Raw genomic sequence first — 23957 nt, forward strand, 5'->3', positions numbered from 1 at the left:
GAAGTTAGGGTACCTCCTGTGGAAACGCACTGGTAACAATAATCTTAGTGTACCTGACCACACCTTACATGAAAATATTGAATGCACTGCTAAAATCTTGCACGTGCAGATGTTTGGAACCGGTCTTACTGATAAGGACCTGTGGACTCCCCACCCTTTTCCTTTCTTTTCAGTTTGATATCAGTGTGAGTCAGGAATGTAAGAGATTGTCTCACAAAGACATATGAATCATAGAATGAACTTTATGATTTGAATGGTAACTGCATCAAATTATATTGATTTATAAACAGAAGCTGTTTTATGTACACTTCCATTCCCACATTTTAGTTATTTCCTTTGTGCTTCCAAGTGTTCACCCTAAAAATCAAAAGTGAAAAAGGTGCTGGGAATCATGGTGGTTTATGCCAGTACACTGTAGATGTTACACTGTAGAAGGCATATAAAAAAATTTATAGAAAGTGACAGACTTTAGTATTAAATAATTCATCTTCCCTAGGAACTACAGAGAATTGACATATTTGTTGCAGACATTTTAATAAGAGTATTAGTGACACTGAACTTTCACCTAATCAAGTTGCTGTAATCTTACTGCTCTCTTAACTGTACTGTATTTCTCAAATTTACCATCTCAATACACAGGAAAGCCTTATTTATAATAACAAATCTCTCTGAATACTGGCTTCAGGAGCCAGAGCAAAACAAATGCCGAGTTTACCCACCTACCTAATATCAGTGTTGCTTTGTACCTGAGCAGCAAGTTTGCAGATCTCTTTGTGCTGCCTCGCTACTGAGCCCAGATTTCCTATGAGCACCATTTTTGCTTCTGGAGCCCCAGCCGCAGTGCAGCTGTCGTCTCACATCCCACCAGACACTTACAAACCTACATGTTACCTTCTATAAAACAAGAAACCTGCAAGAATCTTAATTAAACCTATTGGTGCAGGTGTGCAGCAGAGTTGTAATCACAGCCAGTCTGGAGGGCGCTTGCCATGGGCCTGGAACATCCCTGTTTGCACTGCTCAGGAGACTGCTAGCCACTCGAGCAAAAAGCATTGTTGCAGTGATTACAGCAAAGGAATAAGAAGATGGAGAGCATATTTCAGTGTAATTATAATAATTCATAACTTGAGGTTGTTCTCCTGTTAAAATCTCAAAAGCAGAATATTTTTACTTTCTTATAAATTATTCACAACCATTTGCTTTGCTTCATGACAAGTAGCTTTGCTTTTCTTCAGACAGGATTTTCAACCTGAAAGAATGAAAATGTTGACCTAGTTATGCCTAACAAACAAAATGTGAAAAGAACTAAAATTAGAAATTGATAAAATAGAACAATACTTTTTTCTCCATGCTCTATCTGAATATAAAATCTGTAAAGGTATTTCATTAGAAAAAGAAAAAAATAGACTTCAAAATGAAACCACTCAGGAAAGGATGAAGAATGCTGTACCTTTTCTTTATCAATAAGATTGGTTTCAAGAATGCCCTAATACAGAAGGTAATCTCAAACAGTTCTGCAAAATACGCACGGTGCCTTGTAAGGCTCTCATCCCCCATCAGTGACTTCTGTACTGCAGCCTGTGGCCCTGCTTACGTGTGGCATACATGGATATTTCTTATAGACCTTAATGGGCAGTGTATGGGAATTGATACTTCTAGGGTAAAAATGCATGTGAGATCTTTTTCTAACCACTACAGCACTATGTCTGGAACTAGATCTACTCACTCCTGATTTTATATAAAAATCGTGAAAATGAAAAATTCAAAAAGGTTTTATGGAAAAAAAATGGCCACCGTATAGCTTATTCAGTACTAAAGCATTAGCATGGGATGGTTATTTGTGCATCGCTTGTATATCCCACTAAAAGAGTTTCATTCGTTTAACATAGCTCAAAAAATGACATAGCATTTAAGAAATAGAGATGGAGATATTCAAAAGTGAGACTTGTTTAAATTCCTGAAGCCATAGATAAAACATTTAATGGGTAATATTACTAAAAATAAAACAAGCAAAGCAGCAATGAAAAAAAAAAACCCAAAACACTAGCACTTAAAGTTCCCACTAGGATCAAGGATTTAGGTTTTATTATATGAAGTGTATTAGACATTGACAGTAAATAACATTTCATTTCATAGATGAAATAAGAAAATGTTTCTATGTTTTATAAAGATAAGAATTGCAGTTTTTTGTAACTTGAACTGTTGGTTCTTCTAAAAAGCTAAAAGAAGTAGGTGCCCAGCAACTTCTTGTCTACATACTGGAGGCAGTCATGATCATAGTCAAGATAAGAAGCAGGGTTGTATGTATATATACGTGTTCTGCAGTCCTAGTTTGTACTTTTTAAATTGGCCAGATGTATCTACTTCCTGTTTTTCAGCTGCCACTATTTAGAGTACTTAAAATCTGTGTTGGGTCTTAAGTCAGCTCCCAGTGTGCTCAAAGTGCCGTGGAGAGACAACAAAAAATGGGGATTTTATTCTCTTCTTCGTGCAGTATGCTTCATTGCTATGCTCGTTTGTGCACATGCATCTCCTTTTCTGCTAAATATTTTCACGGAATAATAAGGATTAGAAGGGACCTCTGGAGATCATTGAGTCCAACTCCAATTTTTCTGAATTTGTTTTTTTTATAGTAACTTTGAATGATTTGGTAATGTCTACTTAAAATATCCAGGCAAATATCTTCTGAATTGGGACCGCTGGATAGTTAGATCTTTCTGCTAGCAATTCAAAAGAATACACTTCAAAAACTATGAAGTGGTCACAGCTTTGTGCCTTTCCTCTTTGCTCTGGATATCATACCTAAACTTGGCTGCATTCATGGTTGCATTCTTAGGTGTTCAGGAAAGTACTTGCTGGGCAGCAGGGAGCCATTTCACTTGCAGATGTTTATTTAGTATTTATCATTTTAACAGTTCAGGAAAAGGAATATTTTCCAACCTCACTTTTTTACAAGAATTTCCATTCAGTACAAGCTATCAACACCTTCAGCAACCCAGAAATACAAAGCTAGCCTCATCCATCTTACCTCATAATTTATAATGATGTCTTGGTAACCGCTAATCTCAGCATGTGCAATGGAGTCAGTCGAGAGAATCATGTACACAATTAATAATGTACACAGTAGCTCTGAAAATGATTATAACATTGTGATGTTCATCATATGTTAGAAACATAATTTCTCTGCAAAAAATCTGAGACTTTCAAAGTGAAAGAACAAGCCAGCTGCATGGCAGGCAGTGATAAGCAATATTGAAGATCAGGCCATGCTAATACAGAATTCTAAGCTTTTTAGTTGCATTTTAAACCTTAGGAAATAACCTCCAAAATAGGAAGGCATGAATATCTTTGCCAATTAAATGATTGTTACTTGATATTCTTACAAAAAAGAAATTCAAAGGTTTTGATTTGGACATTTGTTTAGTTTTGTTTTTTGCTTTCATATATTTCTTTCAGTTGTCGACTGCTGTGCTCACACTGGTTCAGGCGCTGTGCTTCTCCTGTGAGAAACCTCTGCAAGTTTCCAGAGTGTAAGAGATTACTGCTACTTGGGGAGCAACATCGCAGACACAGTAGAGATAAGTGGATTTGTGCCTTAATGATTCCCTTTATTCCATACTCTTCTTCTTTAAGTAAATGAAATCTGTATAAGAAATGACTCTATATAAAATTAAAGTGGGGGAAAAAAGGGTTGAAATAATATTCAGAAAGCCATTCTAAGCTAGGTGCAAGCCTGGAAGTGATGTCACCAAATAATACGTAAATTCTCTGAATTTTTACATCCTTTCCAAAAGAACTCTTTTCCCCAGAAAATTCCCTGCATCGTTTGCTTTAGTTAGATTTACAGTGAATGTTTGTGTAAGTCATACTCTATTGACCAAAGGAATGGTTGCTATTGACTGCAGTCAGACGAGATTGAAACTTTAGTTCCTTTTGAAAGAAAAGGAATTGTTACTGTGCAATAAAGCTGATCAGCTGGGTGAAAGGGACATTTTCTACAATTGACAGCAGGAAACCAGAGGTGAATGTCAGGGAGCCCAAATCTGGGGAGCAGAGCAGACACCAAGCCTTGACATCTCAGCATCAGCTCACATTTGGTAGACTCCTGTATTTACTGCTGCACCACTGACTTTGCTTGTTAGGACTACAACTGCTGGTTCAGGGATCTGCAACACCAGCATGTCGGAAGAGGTGGGACTGTTTACAGGCTTAGTGTTAGGTGTACATTTAAACAATTCACTAATTCAAGTTTCTGATCCCAGTTTTCTTCCTGAGAAAAAAATATTACTTTCTTCCGTAGCATGCAGTCAGATCTGCATTTAATCTCATATTGACTGATGTGTGCTACCCCCCAGCATGTAAAGGAAATGCTTGCATACAAATAACTACCTTTATTTTAGGGATGTGACTTGCTTCACTAATTCCCCAGGATATTTATTTATAAAAAATTACTTTCAGAGCCTTTTAGTGCATTGACCTTGTTTCAGGGTTTAGCTGGGAAGAGGGAGGGCTGGAGTTTTTTTCTCAAACGCTGCAGGGGATTTCTGTCAGGTTGCTTTAACACTTCGTCTCAGATTCTTGCCAGGCTTTTGGGCCAAAGAATTTTCAAATGCAGCTAGCCGTCATCACATAGCTCTTGCGTTTGTGCAGCAGTATCTGCAGAAGTCTATCAAATATGAGTTAAATGCTGAGATGTCATGGCCTTGGTGGCTGCTCTTTGTTTTATAAATACAAAATTTATTTGGCTTTTACAAGATGAGAAAGCAAGAGGAATTAAGAATAAAGGCACCAGATAAGCATCATAAACACATACATCACTGTTAGAGTATCAGGTATGGATGTTGTTGTGACCACTCTATGGACTGGGTCTGTGCATTATAACAATTTTCTATGCAAAGATGTGGAATGTTTTATTCCCCTAAGGAACAGAAGAGCAGAGAAAGGGATATGCTACGCTGCTGAATTTTCCTTTCAAAAACCTAAAAGTTTCTTAGCAATAGGTCACCACATTTAGAAATCGCTAAAATACTCATGCTGTAAAAAAGCAGAACTCTTAGTCTTCTTTACCCCACTGAGCCATGACCCTAAAAGGTTAGCACTGCAAGGGCTGTTAGCAATTCCTTTTGCTTTTTCTTCCTGAGTGTTTTCACATATATATCTAGAAAATGATACATGATATAACATGCATGGAAAATATAAGTATATACTACCAGAACCTTGTTCTCCAACTAACATATCTATTGTTTAATAACAGAAGGTGCATAGGGATTTTTTTGGTGAATTACTGAATTGAAGTGTGTTTCATCTGCCCAGAATAACAGCTTACATGCAGACCATAGGTGTCCAACCTTTTGGCTTATGTAGGCCACACTGAGCCCAAGAGGAATCATCTTGGGCTGCGTGTAAAATTTATAATAAGTTAATGTATATATGTAACAAAACTTATTTTTATTATTTTTTTTAGTTAAACATTTTAAAAGGGCAACAAACACATAGAACTAGTGGGTTGGACACACATGATCTGGGCCATGAGAAGGTCCCATGTATCCCTGGGCAGCAATTTTGGATTAAGGAAACTCTACTGAAATGGCAAATTCCAACTACTTCTTACAGTATAGCAGGTAGAACTGTTGTTCTCTCCTGTTACTTCCTGATCTTTGAACTCGGTCCCTCATTCCTCTGCCACTGTTTCTCAGTGTCACCCAGGGCTACACATATGTCAACTGGACACACAGTCCTACTTGCAAATGGGGCTTAAGTTAAATGCTCGGCTTTGTGGCATTTCTGTGCTAATCTCTGAAGGCTTTTGGATGCACCCCTCTGAGGCAATGCACTTCTAGAACCCCTGCTTGGCCAGACAGAACTTTGTCTTCCCCGGGGTTAAATCCCAAGACAATTTCAGTGGTGGTTAAGTTAGATGTAAGCAGGTGGAAGTGTACAGCACTCCAAAATGTAACTCCATTGCCTCTTGGTTTTACTAATGCCTCAAAGAAAGGCTGGCTTACTCTAACTGCAGTGCAATATCTAAGTAGAAAAAGAGATGTTTGGAAAAATCATTCGTTTATTACATTTTTTAGAATAAAGCACTCACATCTTCCTTAGCAGACAATGCAAAGAAAGCTGTAAATATCACAGCTGTTCACTAGCAACTAGAAAAAAAAAAAAGTCAAAGCTTGCCACTTCTATTCACAGTGAATGACTTAGGAGTCAAAAGAATAACAGGGTGTGTGCAACCTGAAGAGAATATTGCTGGTAAAATTCTAAGGATGCCTCTTAAAATGGGCAATTGCTCTCCATGTCAGCTGGAATAAAGTTTGTCACATTGTATGTCTAGATGCAATATGGTGATATATGCAATTTCAGTCACTCTTTCCAAATTGTGGGCTTTATCTGAAATGCTCTCATACCCTGAACTGTCTGCATTTTCATTAAAAGAATGAATGTTCCTGCCATCATCTTGGTAGGAATACCAACAGGAAATAAGCTACCTCTAAATGAAAAGATGCATTTTATTATTTGTGAAACTGAGGAAATGTTACTCAAACATACAACTTGGCTGGCAGATGGTTTGTTTGGAGTATGGAATTAATGCTTTTGCGGGGGTCTGACAAATAGCCTGAGGTTTCTGACAACACACTGGCATCCCGGTGGCTGCGTGATCTTACAGAGGGCATTAACTTCTCTGTGCATCAGTTTCTTCATCAGTAAAACTGCAATAATCATTTTCTTCTGGAGTTTCCAACTAATAGGCCTGTTATGCCCTGCAAAGCACTCAGAGATCTCAGTCTGGAACAAACTACAGAAGTGCAAAGTATTATTGCTATTAGAAGTCCATTACAGCTCTGTTTTGCTTTGTTCGTACTGGCCCTTTTGTACGTGCAGCTAGACAGCTCCTAATGTTATCTTGATGCACAAAGCACTTTTTGTGTGAGGTTTGACTCACACTAAAATGCCAGTTAGAATTTTTTCCTCAGGAACTCACTGGAGCTTGGCTTACAGAATCTGAAAATTAAATCAACCAAAATAGGTCAAACACAAAACTATATGTCCTTACGTGTCCTCTTGTCCTCTTTTAGCAGTACAGCGCATAGTTGTTGTTTTCTTGTCCGTAAAGTTTGGGCCTGTTTCATTCTTCAGCCAGCTTTGGTAATGATATCTTGGTTACATTTTGAATACCTGCTCTTGAGAGTTTTCTGTTCCTATTAAATATAGTTTAGAAGGACACGCTCATCTGTTAGTGGTCCAGAAATAACGTGCCGAATGCACAAGCAGCTGATGCGACTGAACGTGATACAAAAGTGTATCATTCTGTTACAGTTTGTTGGTAGACATCATTACGGAGATATTTTTGTACCTTAAAAAAAGGAATAGTGTATCGGAAATTGAATCAAACATTAACAGAAGCTGCAGTTTGTGGTTTACTTTTCCTTCATAGCTAGTTCTTTAGGAATTATTTCTGTTCACACAATCCTTTAAGCTAATATATTTATTTCATACATGGTTTATAACTTCATTCGTATGTCAAGTAGCTGAAGGTGCTGCTTAAATTAGTATTTACTTCAGTATTATACCTTTTTGAATTGGTTGTTCATTACAGTCATAATGCAGTGAATAAATGTGTTAATATTTGAAGTGGGAAGGGAGGTCAAAAGGGGGAAACTGTCTGCTCCAGTCACAGCCCAGCTTTTTGGTTACAACATATTATAATTTATTTAAACTCAATCAATACTTAATCTGGAGTTTAAATTCTGCTAAAGATCTGTGGCATAGCTAAAAGCAGCTGATGCCAAAGAAAAAAAAAGAATTTCTTCAGGCTGTGATTCTGATGAATTTATAATGCGCTCTAAGGGTGATGCATTGACCTAAATTCACAGAAGCGCTGCAGTTCGTGCTTATTATTGTGAAAGGTATCCTACCAACACTTTTCTTCTTCTGAATGTTGCGAGCCTGTGTGGGAAAGATGACCGGCTGCAGAGGAAGGACTGCACACACTGCCTGGGTCTCCTTGCATCCCCAGGGAGGGGTGGGATGGGACAGAGCACAGCCCGAGCCCTGCCGGCCCCACGCCACAGACCAGGCAGTGGCTCACTGTAACCCTGAGATTCAAGGCAGGAATTAATTCAGCAGTGCAAAAATCTGGCAACTGTTTGAAGCCAGTAGTGAGGGCAGACTTCCTGAGAGGTGTGTGTTTGCGGTGACAATTTGGATTTATTTTGCTGGCAATGTGAAAGACATTGTTACAGCAGGAAGAAGACAGTTGTGTTGAAAACTGCTTCTCCTTTTTAGTTTTTTTTCCCCCTTAAGCTTTTCTGGGGAAATAGATTTTGATCTCTGCGGGGTTTGGTTTTCTCTGTACAGCTCTTTAAACTCCCCCAATCACAGCCATCTCAGGGCAGGGCCTATGGGCAGCTCCTACCAGCACTGCGGAGATGTGTACACACCATTTTCTTCTTAGGACCAGGCAACTTCATATTTCCCAGCGCATTTTGGCAAGCTTTTTCTCAGAGTTGTCCAACAGCTTTTCGTAGTAAGTGAATGACTTCCCAGTGACCTGAACCCTCTTCCAAGCCTCCTTTGTCACCCTGACAGCTCGCATTCATGCTTTTCTGATTTTGTGCAAAGCTATACATTTTACCAAATTTATAACTGTGGGAGACTTTTCTAAAAATTAAAAAAATTAACTGAATGAATAATGGAAATGTACTGTGAATAAAGGCTGACAATCGTCCCCACTTCTTTTATGATATGATATGATATGCTGTCCTCATGAAAAGGGAGAAGAGCTCCATTCTCCCTCCTAATTGATACATGAATACTTGTCAGATGTGGCTTTCCTAGGCAGTCTGTAAGGTGGGACTCACCCCCACACCATTCATCCCTTGTCCCTCACCTGTGTGCTTTTGAGGCATCACATCAGACACTCTCCCAGCTTGTGTCTTCTTGCTCTATGTTGTGCCCATCTCTGCCCATAGTCAAATTCCTGTTGTGGTTTATGCCAGAATAAATATGGGCTAACATAAATCTTCAGGCTTGGAAGGCATTAGCTTGCCTTTACTGTAGCACAATTGACAGCTGTACCTGGCACCACAACCTCATTCCACCCCAGACCGGCAGCATCCAGAGCCTTGCTGTGTTGGAGGAGCAGAGCCACATGCTTGCTGAGGTTTGTTCCTCTGGGCTGGCCCTGAGGATGAGAACAGCATGCAAACACAGCTTCTCAGCAGGAGCAACTATTAGTTCCAGCTTTAACCTTTACTTAAAAATATGGAGCTGCTGAACAAAAATGCAAAGACTTTGTGTTCAAACTCATGCCTAACTCAGAGAGCTGGGCTCCTAGAACCAACTGTGAATTTCAGTCTAGCAGCAAGAAAGTTTATGCAACTTCAGTTTTTCTTCTAGCTATAATGCTCAAAGGGAGTACTTCAGTATTCAGATACAGGAGTTACGATACATTTACCTGCTGAAAAAGTGGATTGGAGTTCTTGTGCCCTTCCCGCTCCCCGACATGGCAACTTGGAACTGTATCAACACAGCCACAGATCATAAGTGACCACTGGCAGAGTCATATCCAAAACCTGCAGTTAAATATCTGGAAAAATAAGTTAAAAAAACTGAGGAAGATAATGAGAAGTTCCAAAAAATACTAAAGCTGTATCTCATTCCTCATCATGATGGTCTGACCAAATCTCCCCAACATGTCTTTAATGTTTATGTTTCATGTAAGGACTATTTTTTATTTTTTTTATTTTTTAGAAGTTTTATTAGAGTTCAAGATCTGTCTTGCTTTTTTAGGGAGATGGAAAAAAAAAACAAAAAAAAAAACCCACACCATTCATCATAATTCTTTGGTATTGCTATTATGGCCAGGAGAAAAGAGGGCTTCTGCTAGTTCATGTACAAGTCAAAAGAAAGGCATATTCCTTTCCCCACAGGATCCCAAACGGAAGAGTTGGTGGATGGATAAGATAAAAATGGGTATAGATCGTGAGAGACAGGCTGACAAAAAAAAAAAAAAAAAAAGTGTGCATAGTTTTTCACTAATCTAGAGTAGTAATTGTACTTTGCTTACGTGTCTGATCATGCTTAGGTGCTGATTTTCTTTCTATGTAACCAAAGCGGTGACTTTCATGATAATAATCTGAAGGAGGTTGTGGTAGGTGACTGTTTTTTTTTGTTGTTGTTTCTTGTTTGCTTTTTTTTTTTTAATGCAGAATGTTTTTTACCAGGTCAACAGACCAATTTCTCTCCATTGTTCACAAAACTATACAGTATTTTTTTTTCCTTCCCACTGTGCCTTGAAAAAACTTTTTGGCTTCAGTTCATGTGTGAAACCTTTTGCACAACAAAAGTGGTTTCTTGTGGCCAGTAAGACTAAATGTTCTGAGCATTCCAGGAAGCATATAAATAGACTGATACTCTTCCTAAGGTTATGGAGCATTATTTCTCCCTTTTTTCTTTATTTCTCTTCCTGTCTTACTCCCCTACCTTCAGTTATGCTCTCTATATCTAGGCAAAGATCAGAGTGCAGTGTTTGAAAATCCTGACTATCATTTTCCATTTTACTTGGGTTTGCCTTAGTTACATTTTCTGAATAGAAATTGTTCAAGTAAATGCAGCACAGTAAATTATCTTAAATTACTTCTTACAGTCCAGACTAGTATTATAACATGAAAATTGTTACTTGGAGTCTCCCACGCCCCTGACTGCTGCAGACCTATGTCTCCAGGCTGGGAAGAAATGGATCACAGTACTTACCCAGCAGAGCCTGCAAGCCAATCCAGCACGTGGAAAGTGGAGTTCGCATAAAGGAGGTCTCTTATCCTTTCCTCTCAATCCTGGTAGAGACAGCAAAGCTGTCACAATGGTCAAATATAATTAAAATGGTGATCTACCACTGAAGGCCAATGTCTATGCAGAAACCAGATGAGAAATTATTCAAGCCAAAAACATTAAATCTCAGCTCATCTGTGGTTATCATAAAACAGCCTTCCTGTCTCTTTGAACTGTGATGAATTTGAATGTGTGTTAATAGGACATATATGTTGGGCATCAACATCGTCTTCTGTTGAACAAAGGTAAACATTGCATTTGTCTCTGTAAAACATACTTCAGAAGTTGGGAAGAAAGTGGAGATTCATTATTTTTGCAGTTGTAGAAGACATTCAGCAGCTGTGTTTATACTGGCAGACAATTTGGATATTAGGTGGCAGGACAGAGAACTGCAGATGCACAATATCGTGCAGACATTGTGCACTTACAGCACATTTTCAGGGAAACATGTTATTTTATATTTCCCGTGGTGTCATTAATCACGTTTCATGATGTATCTCACTATTTCAAATCATTCCCCTAGATTCATTCATTTTTTGGCTTGTTTATATAATAGTTATTGAACTCTATTTCAACAAATTCCATCTTAACTATAGATAATAAAGTTCCTTTTGCTTCAGGGGAGAAAATTAAGGTGGCCCTGTGCTGATTTCAGAGACTACTAGCACGTTTGCTACATCGGGAAGATATTTTGTTTGCCTTTGGTCAGAAAAATGTTCATGCTGTTCTTTGCAATTTAGAAATTAAACTTATTTCCTGAAAGTAAAAATACGATTCTTATCTTGAACTGTGAAGGAAAACAGCTGCACTTTACTCTATTCTTGAAGTTCTCTAATCTCTCTGGAGGCTTTGTTTTGGTTTTACAGGTGAATCCCTTAGACTGCAGCAGTGATGATGGCTCATCCTTGGCAGAAACATGCTGAGAAGCAGTTGGGAGCTGCAGCCTGAGGAACTTTAGGGTGTAAGAAGTGCCTTTGAGGTGAGGCAAAACCTCTGTTTTTTAGCATTACTTTTACATTCAGATAACGGCAATAAATGCTCACAAGTACATTTTGGCATGGATGTGCTACAGAATGAGAGGTGCAATCCAGCTTACCCTGGAAGGGTCCCCTGGTGGCAGTGCGCTCCTCCTGCAGCACTCAGCTCCCAGTTCTGATACATCTCTGGCTGGGGGAAGACAGTATCTGTTTCCATTACAGCTGACCTTGCTGTGCTGGAGAGGAGCTGGTAAGGGACACAAGATAGGTGTCAAAACCTTTGGTTTCTCCTGGTAGAAGGACTCACTGTGCCCGGGGCTGTATAGGAGGTGGGCAGCACCCTGCAGGACTCAGCTGGAAGCGACAGCCCTGCCAGTCACTGCTGCTCATGACTTTCTGTTGGTAAACAAAGAGGAGGAATTCAATGGATCTGTAAAGAGAAGCAAACCCAAAGAACTCATGAGGAATTAATGGCTGTGTGCAGGGATGGCTTACCCAAGATGGCATGATCAGCAGATTGCTTGCAGAAACCACGAGCCCTGCCCAGTGCCCCTTCTCATGACTGGGTTAGAATGCTAAATATAACCAGGCTGTATTTTTCTTAGGGATAAATGAAAAGCAGAGAGAAAATTGAACTCTGTTTATATTATGTATGGCTTAGCCACACCTAAGGAAATGCAACCTACTTTCACCCATTTTGTTTTAGAAGATTGCTGTGAGGAGGTTCTGTCCACTACATTGAAAGTGGCAAAGCAGTGTGCTCTGGAAAGTACTGTTCCTGAGATACTGCAACTGTGTGGGAGGGCAGGTCCCAAGCATGTGAGCTGGGGCTGAGGTGATTTGAGGCTGCATTCAGAGCTCTTCAGAATACTGAAGTCTCCAAAAGAGATTTATTCTCAGAAGATCATGGGGTTTGGATTGGGGACGAGAGGACTCTGGTGATCATATTTTTATTTCTAGAAACTAATAATATACATTCTCAAAGATTGAGTGGCCTATGAAAATACACTGGAAGCTGGTGGCTGGAAAATTAATACAATTCTGGGGAACCTGATAGAAGTGCATTAGTCTAAAAGTCATTTATACAAAGAAAATAAGATGTCACTATTGTTCATGCTTTTTTGAACCCCATAGTTTTGCCTTCTCTAAAATGCTTATTCTTTCCCTTGATGCTTTCTACATCCCTCTCTCTTTCCCTGGCACCCAGGTAGAGCTCTCTCACATGGTGATGGCTATACATCTAATGCTGATCCCAACTTGGTGGAATCTGTCTCCAAGTAAATAAGACTGGCAGCAAGGCTGGGAGTGCAATCACCTGTTGGCATAATCCCTGGTATGAATTTTCTTGTACACAGTGTAATTTAGTAAGGTGTTAAATGACCGCTAAATGAATAGTACAAGTGTAAATAAAACAGATTAATGAATTAACCATTAAAAACTCTGTCAATATGAGATGTAATTCCCACTGCCTTCAGATATAGATCTCTTTTCTTGATCCTTTTTCTTTCTCTTACTTTCTAACCTTCATACTTAGAAAGCACATATCTTTGTACTGCAGATAGCTCAACAGAGCAATCAGCAGCATGTTTCTATTGTCCCTGGCCTTCAGTGTGGTCACTGGTGCTAAGCCATCACTGTTATACAGCTGAGCAGCTTAGGAGGGCTGTTCAGGGAAAATGAACAGGTCAGCCTGTCTCCCTTGCTGTGTCTTTGCCAACCCCAGTCCCACTAGCTCCCCTTCTGCTGCAGAGCTGCTGCTGGCAATGCTTGTTGACAGAGATACAGTAGGCTGAGCACGTGGGGCACTAGTGTCACGTGGAGGCAGCTGCTCTGCTGCCAGCCATGCAGGCATCCTTCATTTTGGAGGACACTGGGATGTGCCATCAGAGAGGCATTCCCTTCCCTGTGTGGGTAGCTCAGGCAAGTCATCATGCCTCTCAAAAACAGAGTAAATTAAATTTCTTACAGTACCTAACTGAATGATCTCCACACCTGGAATCATTTAGATTCTAGCATTGCTAGGCATGTGTTTTATTTATCCTTTTAAAATAAATCTAGGAAGTGGTTAGGTTAATGCATACAACCTTAGCCTAAAGGATAAACAGCCAAGCCAATAAATAGAACGTTCAGGCTCCTGCCTATTCCTGTCTATACATGCAATCACCTATAGCACCTGTATCCTCTCTAGTAGATGTTTTATGACCAACGCATTAAACTGCAGAGAAAGAGAAATGTTGGTCAAGTGCAATGTATTTAAGTGAATTTTCCCCTAGGAACCAAAACATTTAGCTGATGAGTGTCAGTTTGTGACAAACATGTTTTTCTTTCTTATTGTGGAATTGAAATATTGTATTTGTCTAGTTGTTTGAAATTAATTAATGTGGATTCGTGGCTTAATACAAGGGACTTTCTGTGCTTAGAGTGCTTAGGGGAAAGGTGGGAGAGAAGGAACAAAGAGAGCAGCTTCAGTATCCCTGTCCATGTCAGCTATTCTCACATGGCTTGGTTGCCAAAAGTCTCCAAGAAGATACTGCAGCGATGGTGCCCAAGAGGTGGTCAGCCTAAAGAAACAGGCTGGCAACCATAACACTGCAGGAGCTACGTACTGCAAAGAGCCAGAGCAAATGCCTACTTTGGCCCCATAGCTATTGATTTCCCTTTAATGCCATTTAGTCAGATAAAAAAACTTCAAATGCCTACTGCCAGCCACTTCAAGGCTTATCTGAGCAGCAGACAAATTAGAAACAATTGTGTTTCTTTCCCTGTCCCATGCAAATGCAAACTATCAAGAGAGGATAAGGAGGAGATAGAGTTGTAGCTCTGGTCTTTTTTACATGAACTAAGATATCAGTCCTGGAATAATAAAGAGGAACCTTTCCTTCCTCTTCCCTGAAGACACAAATATTTTCTTTTTGTGTGATTCTCTCAGAACAGCACATGGACCCTGTCGTTTTGTATGCTTGAAAGGAACAGAAACAAAAATGTGAATTTTGCACTTAACAAAAAATCAAAGTGTATCTTCTGACAGATATTCTAGTTGTGAGATGTGAAATTGTATATATTCATTACTTCATAATAGGGCACAAATAGGCTCTTTGGTACTTTTCATCCAGAGTTCAGAAAGTGACAGTGATGCTGTATTGCTGAAATTACAATGCTTATCACTCCAATCTGCTGCTGTTATTTCCATAAGTAACTCCTGTATGTACAGAGATGTATATGTAACCTCTAGTGAGTAAGATGGCAGGACCAGTCCCTCTTCATAGTCAAAAGAAATCACGGAATGTGTTATTTTTTAATTAGCTTCTGGGGATGTGACCCAAATATCTTCAATTGCAAGTTACATATAATATCTGTTATTTCACAGTGTGCAATATAAAGGAATCAGTATAAAATGACTTTTAGTAGTTTAGAGGAATGCTACTAGGTCTAATAGAGAATGATTGAAGGTGATAAATTTGATAGAAGCTGAATTTTGAGCGCTCCAGTGACCCAGATGTGAGTAAAGCAGAAGGAACCCCGCAGGACAGCCATTCGGCCATTTTCCCCTCACCCTCTGTGAGCTGCCTCCATGGAGGCCAAGGGAGAAGCAGGCAGTGGAAAGGGAACTGTGGTTAAGGCTGTGGCTTTGGCGACCGTCTGACTGGATTCATTTTCTGTCCCTGCCTGAGAAAGTCATTTAGGGGACTTCTGTGGCACAGTGCCATTCTGCATTTAGTCTGGCTACTAAAAGCAGCTCTGCTCACTGCGAGTAGCAGCACATAGCTTCTTTGACAGCCTCTGCATCCTCTGTCTGGGAAATGGGAGGCATAACATCTCCTTTCCATCGCCCTGCTTGTGTGCAATCTTCTATCCAAGCATATTGCTAGTAACAGCAGACCGAGCTCATGGGTCCAATCTTTGGCACCTCTTGGCAGTGCTTGATTTTGATCCATGAACAAATGGCACTGGAGTTATTCTTTTGTGGTTGACAGAGGCAGTAAGTGTGCTCTTAGTTTGCTCATGGACGATGACTTGTGCTCACCTGTGGAGTGAGTGAGCTGTTCATCCACCAATTAGACTCACACCTGATTGGAATGTGCTGGGACTTTCAGAATCCCTTTCGTGACAATGACCAGATCCCTGTATGTGCTGTAACCTTCTAAAATGAAACAGCATCCAGCAAGTTTTCTTGCTATCTAGTCATAATGGGTAGAACAAAGACTTGCCTTGATTAATATATAAAATTCAATTTAATATTAATTCTGTTGTAATATTTAATTCCAGAAGCAAATATTAATGCATTATTTGAAATTATTTCAGCTATTTTTATTAAACATATTAGAACAACTATAAAGCACTAATCTTTAAATTTCCATCACCTGTCCTTAAAAACTGATAATTTATTGCTGGATATTACTTTGTTATGAAACTTGTGCTCACGTATTCCAAACTGAATCATCTTCATGCCCCTAGCAGCACAGCTGGTAGAAAACTATTAAATATTTTTTTATCAATCAGATCCACTACACTAATGAGATCTATCTAACCCAGCCATGAAAAGGCCTGCTCAGAGTGTAGGTAGAGATCTATTTTCCCACCCAGGCAGTAACTGATGAAACATCTGAACCTGTTACTCCAGATGAACTGGGAAACCCCTTTTAAAAAAAAATAAAATAAAACCTGGATATGTTTAAACATGCCCAGTGCAAATACTCGAAGTGCAATGCAAATGCTGGGACAAAAATTAGCAGTTGGGCTGTTTTCCCCATCGTCCTGGTTTTGAACACCTACTAAGTAAAAGTATTGTCATATGTACAAAATGCAATGCATATGTCTCTGCAAGACAAAACAAACAAATTCCCTTTAACCCTCTGGAGGAAACATTTACAATTCTGGACTCGATAAAGCTGGAAGTATTGCCCTTTCATCTTTTCAAGCTATGAGGTTCTGTCCTCTATGTTGGTGCTTATGATTTTATTTTTCTTAAGTACTGAGTGGGACTTACAGGAAGGAAACTGAGACAGATGGGAGTAAGCAAGAAGGAACATGACTCTAGGGTTGACTGTTTAAGGCATTCACCTGCAGAGAGTAAAGGAAGGAGAAGAAAACGGTTATATTCTGGTCTCCCTTTCAGAGAATATCTGTCTTTTATCATAAGATACTGCTAGATAAAAAACAGAAAAATTTAAAATCTTTAAACTTAAAAATAGAGCTGGTAGTGAGAGGTATGTGGCGTGGTCACATTAAGTCTCCTTGGCTAATTTTCATCTTATCTGACTTACTAATTAAGATTTATCTGTTTAAATCTTTGCAGCTTCTGCTTTATCAGCATTCAAAATACTTCATTGGGATCTTCAAAAACTGCACAGATTCATGACAGAATGCAGTCTCCATGGACTTCCATGTGTAATCAACTTCCAGTTATTTAACTATCATCTTTGCAATCACATCCTTTAGCAATACACACAGCAAATCGCAGCTCCGTTTAATAAAATTAAATCAATTCTAAAGTCCCTTAAAACAAGTATCATACATTTCTTAAAAAAAAAAAGAATATGCCTAAATAATGTAATTATTGTGAATGTCTAATTCTGGATAAAGGACAGAACTTACAATACATATTTTAAAATACAACAATAAAAAGTTCATTGAAATAGTTTTACAACACTCCCGTTATTCTTTTCCTTCTAATTTAATTATAGGCCCTCAAACACCAAACCTCATATAAGTTAGAGTTTAAACATGCCTTTAATATCAAAAACAGAAAGAGCCTAGTGTTTTTATCCAACATCCAAGCACCAAACAGTCCTTTAGTGGCCTACAAAAACCTGAGGTTTTTTTCTATAGCAAGAAGTATGATTATTTTGTCATTATCTCAGTTTGATGTAATAGGTTTATCTCATTGTTGAAAGCCTCGCAAAGACATTCATGAGACAGTGTTCACACTGCAAACTACGAAGTTCTTGACAGAGTCTTCCCAATCTGCTTGCAGGTACTTGTACCTGTTTTACCTTTCTTTCTCACTCTGGAGACGCTTTGATTAGATGCCACATCTCTGGTCAATCGTAGTGCTCAGCCAGAATCTGCCCTTTGTTTTTTGTTTTCTGTGTGTTTTGTTTTTTCCTGAAACAAAAATGTTAGCATTTTGCATTAGCCTCTTAGTAGGCCAACTGCTTGTGTGAGAGACATGCTGAAGAGCTGGGTCTGTCCAGGGTTAAGGATGGGGAGATAAAGCATCAGAGAACAAGAGAGGTCAGGAGTCTGAAACAATATGTTCCAAGGAGGCACAAAGGGCAGGGCTGAGTGAAGGGGTGCATGGTGTCCTGGGTACTGCCTCATTAACACTAATGACATGAAAACATCTTAGACAAAACATAAGCTCCCCATCCATGTTTCCATCAGCCGGGTAGAATTTTGCCTTAGGGCAGCACCAACGTGCTCCCCCATTGTGGCAGACACAGCTGGCATGCATGGGGAGGGGTGGTGGTTGAGCCTCTGCCTTGCCTATCTGACAGCCAGTGATCCCAGCATGACAGATCTTGACTTTCCCTTCTCTGCTATCTATCCTCTGCCATTAACTATTCATGCAGCCTCCCAATTAGTCTGTGGAAGATAAGAGCATTAATTGACAAAGTCATATTCCTTAGCATCTGACAAAAACGATGTTACTCTTTCATTTTTCAGGTAGGTCTTCAGCATTTTATGCTGTGCATTATTTCTTCTGTGTTGAAAATAGTAAGAATGGATAAGCAATTACTGTACTGCTGATCTGGATTTTAAGTTGTTCTTTTTGATTTAGAAGCTTTATTTCAGGATTTTAAAACATTTACCTTAATTTTCTGTTTTGTGGTATTTCCCCACTAAGATATCGTTCAGCTGATGTAACATGCTTTAATACCTTAGCAGGATCAAACAGGCAACTCCTAGCTTTACTCGTGATGATTAAGGATGGGAGTCATGCTGTGAAAGAGTGACTAAGTGCTGTTATTGAGAGCTGACAGTTTTCCTGGAAGATGGGTCTGATAAATCCCTAGCAAGCATTTCAGTAAAATGATCCAATTTTAGAAGATTAGTATATTTTCCTAAATACATAAATATAAAAGCTTTTCTAAAAGTGCTCATGTCCACTGGATTCTTCTTAAAGGAATTCTAAAAAGGGAAACTCAGGAATGCCTACCTGACTGTCCCAGAGAACTGCCATCCAAAGGAGCAGCCTACAGCAGCACAAGCATTTCATCTTCCGGATTTGTGGAGACGTGGGATTTGTTGATGCTGAAGGGAGGAGGAAGTCAAGGGAGAAAAAAAGAATTCTGGGAGGTAAGCAGCAGACAACATTTTTCCTAGACAAGTTGATTCTAGATGAAGCCTCAAGTTTGTCTTGCTCGTGTAATTACTGTAGCCATTATAGCTAATAGGTTTTATGATCTTGGAGAACCATCTCACTTGTGTAAATTAATCGCACAATATTTTGCAGTTGTTTTGCTGATATAGGTTAATGGACCTTTAGTAGGATATAGGTATAACTAATACAAATGAGAGTTACAGTGTAATTGTGTAGTGGATAGCCACAGACCTTATGAAACTATAAGAAAACAGAAATGCTTTCAATAGAAATGAAGTGTCTTATATGATTTTAAATATTTGCAATTTGTTATTATTTGTAGCCATAAAAATGCTTTGCCTAAAACAAGCCATTTGGAACTCATCTTTCTGTGTCTGACTGGAAGTTTAGCTGTGGTCTTCTGCTGAGAGAGGATTTGGTCCTTCATTTCCCATCCCTCCCCCCCAATCCTTTTCACATCTGCAGAGGGACTTATATCAAGAAAATGAAACTCTCTCCCATATAGCAAATTTAGTCAGGGCCAGCTGGTGGCCACATCTCGAACTCAGCATTTGAGATGCTTCCACTGAGCCTGCATCTTTTACTGGGGAAGGCAAGAGCAGTTCAGGAAAAGTTTCCAGGCTATGTTCTAGGAAGAGAAAGGGATGGCTTCCTACCCCGAGCACAAAGGTGAGAGCAGGGATATAGCCCCACCCTGATCTGTGCCTGCTACTCTTCAGAGGGTGATCAGGAAATTGCCCTCAATCCCAGCTGGCCACTGAGTGGAATTATCCGTTGGGGCTGCTAAGTGTAGACTGCCCAAACTCACCTTTTCTAATCGTCCCACTCCAATCCTTATCTATATTTTTAAAATAAGAAAAAGACAAGTAAACAAACAAGGTGTAATTATATCTTGAGGTTATTCCAATAGGATATTCTCAAAAGATCTTCTCTTTTTTTGTTTTGAATAATGGAGAAAGTTATGACTTAATTGCTTATTCCAACAGTAGGCTATGTTCTGTGCTGAATGCCCCATTTTAGCAATAGCTCCTGTTTAACTCAGTACTACTGGCTGTTAAAAGCTGATTTAAAAGTTAAAAGGAACAAACTAGTTTATTGCTTTGGCCTCAAGTAATCAAAGCAACTGAAAATTCATAATGAAAAAAAGACATTTGTGTTTGTCCTCCATACTAATACAACTGAATTAATGGTGTCCATCCTTTTTAACCCCCACCTGTTTTTTTCTGACCAATATAATTTTCTTTATATTTTCCACAGTGTTCTGTTGTACCAAAAATATTCTTTCAAGTGGTGTTTGTTATTCCAACTCTAGGCAAAGTCATATAGTTCTGAAGATTCATTCTGCAGCAGGACAGCTTTGTTTCAGGCTGCCCTTTGAAAAATATTGTAATGCTTGCAAGTTCTGGGCCCTGAATGTTTCCATTTTCCTGCTAAGCGCTGCACACAATTCCAGAGATGTTTGGAGTTCTTGGGCACTGGAATTTCATCACTCTAAGTTCTGCCTCTCTTGCCACATTTTAAAGTTGCAAAATAACTCCTTGTATGAAACATAATATTCAGTTTGATCTGTGTTCCTTTTACTCAACTTAAGGAATCCTAAATCTGCCTTTTCTTTTTATCCTATCATTCTGTTCATTATGTTGCTGTGTATATAACTGACTCATCAGTTCTCCTGATCTGAACTGTACTCTTTAATATGAGCATTTATATCTGCATGAGAAATATTTTGAAAACTGTCTGGAAAACACAGAAGCACAGTAGCTCTAGAAAAATAATTTTAGGAGATCCGAAAAAGATTTCAAGAAGCAAAGCAGCTGCTGTTGCATTTTATTTTTCTGAAACCTCTTAGTCTTTGGGCTTGGAAATTTATGCTGCATTTGAGATATCTTTTGGGGAGAAACAGCATGTGTAATGGTGACAGAATCAGTGCCAGATTTAAAAATAACCCCAGCAGCAGCAGAATGCTGTCCCTTGCAATTCATCTCCCTGCTCCAGCATTCCTTGTATAATTTCAGTTATCATCTTTCACAATTAAATAGTTATAAAATGAATTTTAAGAGAACTTAATGTGATTCTGAGTGCACCAAAAACCATGTGGTGTATATCACACACACTGCTTGCTGAACTAAGGAGAGAAATTATCAAGTTAGTTATGTGGAAGCTTTCCACAGTCTCCTTACGTGACCTTGTGCAAGGCCATGAATGTTTGAGGTCAGAAGGAGCATAAATATTCATTTCTGCATGACTCATTCTGAATACTCCACTAGACAAATTTTAAAATAATTCTAGTTAACCAGCACTGAAAGCATTTTGGACATCGAACATTAATGTTCTACATGTTGGTTTGGCAAAAGAGTCTTTTCCAGCGTTTTTCTACTGGAAAACAAAAGCTTTGATCAGACTGCCCCCTGCAGAAAGCACAGCAGTGCTGTTTTAATGCTATGGTGTATTCTCAGAGATAAGGAGGGCTCGGAGCAAACACGTCACAACACTGAATTTGCCATAGAGCTTCCAAAAAAAAAAAAAAAAAAGCAAAAATTAGACTAATAACTATTTTTCAAAATATTTTAAGTTCCTATTTTTGGAGATGTGAGTAAATATTTATTCTCTTCAGGAAATGTCCTTAAAATGCTGCTCCTGCACTCCTAAATTAAGAGCAGGCTGTGGAAGCCATGTTTTCTATTCTACTGCAGTTTGTATGCTCCTTTTCCTTCCCTTTTTTAAAAAAGAGAATCAGTTCTCCAGACAGAGCCTGAACATCTATTCACTAAGTGACAGCACTTCAAAGTATTTCTGGGTAGACTTGGGAAGCTTACATTTTAAGTTTTCCTCTTATTACTGGATAAAAAGCACTTGTCAATGATTTCCATGTTGTGAGCATTTTTCCCTTTTTCCCCCAGTGTTTAAACTGTCTCCCAATAGATCTGTGTATGGCAGAGAAAGGATCCCAATGACGTTTCCTACAACTAGAAATGAAGGTTTTAATTCAGCTTTCACAAGATATGATTTCAGCATTCAGGTACTTCCACATACAAGGTAAGTGGGTCACTCTGAAAGTAATGCCTCCTATTTATTTCCATGGAAACTACAACTGGTACATTGAGCACAATAACACTATTTGAGAGTGCAAATTCTCAGCTACCAAACGCTATTTTTCAACATAAGCATAACCATAACATAAGCATAACTGCATTTTCACCAGCAATGAGCAGGAGCCTGTATGCCACAATTATAACAATCTGCATCAGCAGAGGTAACCCATGGTTGCTGTCACTGCTGCTGAAATGCACCATTCATTGCCTCACTGTGCTCACATCCACTATTTGGTCTTCATAAATGTTCAGCAAGTGCCAGTGAATGTCAGTGGGTGCCATTTTTTCCCCTTGGAGGAATTCAGTGACACACTTTTGCTTCATATACGCTTCCATGTCAGACACCATTTTGTCAGACTGCCCCTCTGCTGCCATCTGTCACACAGCTACAGCATGTAATGGAATATTGGCAGGAAGGTTCATCCTCTACTGCCATACCACCAACATAATAAAGTAGGAGGCATTACTTTCAGAAATAGCGAAATGTAGTGAAATGCAAATTTGGATGTTGGATAGAATGAACAAGACAAGCAGCCGACATTATGAGTTCTGGTTCTTGTAGGGCTAAGTGGGGACTAAGGTTTCACCTGTCCATTTGAACAGAACTCTGACAGGACCATTAAAAACTTGAACATTAGCTCCAAAAGCTTTTCATTCTCAGACTGCACTGAGCGAAGGTTTTCCATTTGACAACAATGACTGAGGAAATAGCATAGACCTGCAAGTTTTTTGCATGAGCATCAATAAATCTGTGAAAGAGGGAGAATACCATTTCTAATGGTAGGCCATTTTTTTCTGGTATTTACAGAGAAGCTAGAAAGACTGTTGTCTGAAAACGCTGCATATAATGGATAGTAAATAATAACAAAGAAGAAGCTAGTTTTGGAGGAAAGCGTCAAAATGAGACCTGTTTTCACCATCTGACAGTGCCTTCCCCAGAGACTATCTGGCTTTTATGACACCCCTTGCAATTCCAAGTCCCACCAGCTCAGCAGCGGCAGCAAGTTTTTCAGAGATCACTGCCTTTCCTACTTTTTTTTTTGGCTGTATAGTTTCTAAGGCATGCCAGATCCTGGCTTTACATAAGATACTTCCCAAAAAGAGTCAGTGAAAACATTGAGTATTTTCATTATGAATTTGGATCCCTTAAATATTTTGAGAAACTAAATTATTCAGTTAGATTTTTTATTTATTGAGGTAGGGGAAGGCTGTTTCTTTCCCAGAAAAAAAAAAAAAAAAAAAAAGAAATACTCCACGATTAAATCCCAGATCAAAAACCACAGTTAGGTGACCTATTTCCAGATGGACCAAAAACCAAATGGATACTGTCATTAGTCCCTTTCTGCTTTGTGAGTTTGCTTGGATCTGGAAAGAAACAACCCAGATGTCTTAGTGCTTATTCTCACACTAAACATCCATTGTCTTTCAACATCCATTATGAAGAGAGAAACTCAAACTAAGTATAATGCCAGTGTCTCACATCTTGATCAGAATCATTTCCAGATTTTAAAAACAAAACTGATTCTCACTTGGAAACTTGGTAAAACTGAAGATACAAAATGAAACATCAAGAAACATCACCAAACTGAATCCTGTTGGATATTTGTAGCTGTTGAATGTTTGCAGCTGTTTCTTTAGTCCTGATTAAGGGGGATTTTCTAAGAAGAGCAGCACAAGTGCAGTCTCCATTCAAAGAAGTCATAGCTGAGGGTATTTGGCAATTGAATTTAAGGC

General features: G+C 39.0%; 1 protein-coding gene across 21 annotated transcripts in view; it reads left to right on the forward strand.

The window, feature by feature from the left end:
- Window positions 1-23957, forward strand: part of LOC104912305 (uncharacterized) — a 263480-nt gene that overhangs the window by 194912 nt on the left and 44611 nt on the right. For 18 of the 21 annotated variants that reach the window (XR_014885096.1, XR_014885093.1, XR_014885099.1 and 15 more), the window contains exons 5-9: window positions 3457-10811; window positions 11697-11809; window positions 13015-13140; window positions 18934-19106; window positions 22032-22167. The gene's annotated coding sequence lies outside the window, so the exon portion shown is untranslated. Of the gene's footprint in view, window positions 1-3456; window positions 10812-11696; window positions 11810-13014; window positions 13141-17655; window positions 17782-18933; window positions 19107-22031; window positions 22168-23957 lie in introns of those variants that run through there. The other 3 variants (XR_014885087.1, XR_014885086.1, XR_014885097.1) reach the window with 3 other exon arrangements.

Source organism: Meleagris gallopavo, chromosome 10 (assembly GCF_905368555.1).
Source record: "Meleagris gallopavo chromosome 10, MGAL_WU_HG_1.1, whole genome shotgun sequence".
NCBI classification, from domain to species: Eukaryota; Metazoa; Chordata; class Aves; order Galliformes; family Phasianidae; genus Meleagris; species Meleagris gallopavo.